This window comes from Anoplopoma fimbria, chromosome 14, assembly GCF_027596085.1.
Source record: "Anoplopoma fimbria isolate UVic2021 breed Golden Eagle Sablefish chromosome 14, Afim_UVic_2022, whole genome shotgun sequence".
Classification (NCBI taxonomy): Eukaryota; Metazoa; Chordata; class Actinopteri; order Perciformes; family Anoplopomatidae; genus Anoplopoma; species Anoplopoma fimbria.
The window spans coordinates 13,159,785-13,161,875 of record NC_072462.1 but is presented as its reverse complement, the minus strand read 5'-3'; positions in this window follow the sequence as shown (position 1 = coordinate 13,161,875).

Sequence of the window (2,091 nt, the reverse complement as noted above, 5' to 3'; positions counted from 1 at the left end):
ACTGTCAATAACACTCTAACTCCAAAATATCCACTTCTGCCTAAAAGATCATTTACAGTTTTTAATGCACAATGTGTTTTTAATATGTACATATCATATGTCACTGTCAATATATATGTATATATTGACAGTATATGTATATATATATATATATATATATATACACACACACACACACACACACACATATATATATATATATATATATATATATATATATATATACAGTACATAGTCAAGTGTACATGCTCATACTGTACATAATCATCCAGTCCATTTATATCCATTCAGTAAATATTTTTATATATTTATTTTTATATATCTTACGCCTTACAGAACACTTGACTTGCTGGTCATTGTTACTTATTATTTATTTATTATTTCCCTCACTTTTCTGTGTACATAACTGCCCTGTGTATTCTGCACTTGTATTTGTCCAGCTTTGTTGTCCTTGTCCCTAAAGCTGTTATGTTTCTGTGTAACTACACTGACAGAGATGCAGAAAACAGAGTAAAAATCTTTAACAGTGCATACATATTTGTGTAGCTGATCCTGATTGCAGCCATGCTCACAAATGTGGTACTATTGCACAGTTCTATTGCAGCAGACGTCCTCATGTTGACTTTGTGGTGCAAGTCAGATGAGCTATTTTAAAAACCATCACAATGGCACTTGAGGTCAATTACATCACGCTGACAGTGGGCCCACTGAGGTATAAGTAGTAAAAACTGTATATATGAAATAGAAGAACACAAATAAATAATAATAACACACTGTACATGGCCTCTATGGTATTTGACGGTACTATTTACACTATGGACACCTGTAAGATACATCCATTTAAATGCAGAGGAAATGGTTCATTCAATATAAGGATGACATGTTTGATATTGGCCAATAGATGGTGCTGCTTCACAACAATGGTGTTAGTAGAACTGTAAGGCTTTATTGCAAAATGATGATGTTATTTACCAACTCTAACCTGACCAAAGTTTAGATATTATACAATATTGGTTTAGGGAAATATGCGGGATAATAAACTTAAGTATAAAGTGCAATAAACTATTGATTTTTTTCCACTTGTGTATGTTTGTCCCACATTAATTATTTATTTTTATTAGCATTAAGTTACTTAACAATAATCTTTGCAGGTATCTAACAAAACAAATAGTAATTCTGGAGCAAATGTCTTGTAGCGTCATTTTGATATTACTGTTTGATACATTTCTTCAATAGCGGAAAAAAAAGGAATGACATTTCTGTCTATATATGATGGGTAGTCAAAATTGCTCCCCGGGCGCTTCATTGCAGCCCACTGCTCCTCCGGGATGGGTCAAATGCAGAGAATTGTAATTTCCCCATTGTGGGACTAATAAAGGATTAATTATTATTATTATTAGTCATATATGAAAAACATTACACTATCTTTATTGCAACAGAACTGAGCGATTATAACAGAAAGATCTTAGTCCTTCAGAATTAAATATTAAAAGTATTTTAAAACTTGTTGTATTAAAAGTCATAAGGGGGTAATGTTCAATTTTAAACTCCTGAGTTAACTGCATAAACTTTTGATATGAGCGGACCAGTGGCCCTGACCTCTGACTCCTGTGGTGTTGATCCTCTCCCGTACCACTCGACACGCACATGCACTCCCCCTCTTGACTGATCTTAGACCAGCGCTGGCCCTTCCAGTGTTGTGAATAATTGTGGTCTGACTTGTAGCATGGATACACCAGCTAGGGACTCTAAATATATCCAACTGGTGTGTCTGAAGAGCTCAGGCATGAAGATCATATACTTAAACTGGAAAACTACACCTTAACTCTTATACGCTCTCATCTATTGTGTGTGTGCCTTTCTGTTCCTGTTACATTTACATTTTGGGCATCTATCAGATATTCTTATCTGGCAGAGCATTAAAATATGGTTCACTGTGTGGTGTCTGTTCATCTTTCTTTAACATATAAACTAAGCATTAAAATGTCATTTCGTGTGCAGAGTGACAGTACATTAAACCACTGACAAGTAGAATTTGGGGGGCCAGACAATACAAGAAAGACCTACATATATAAATCAGATAAGTACATA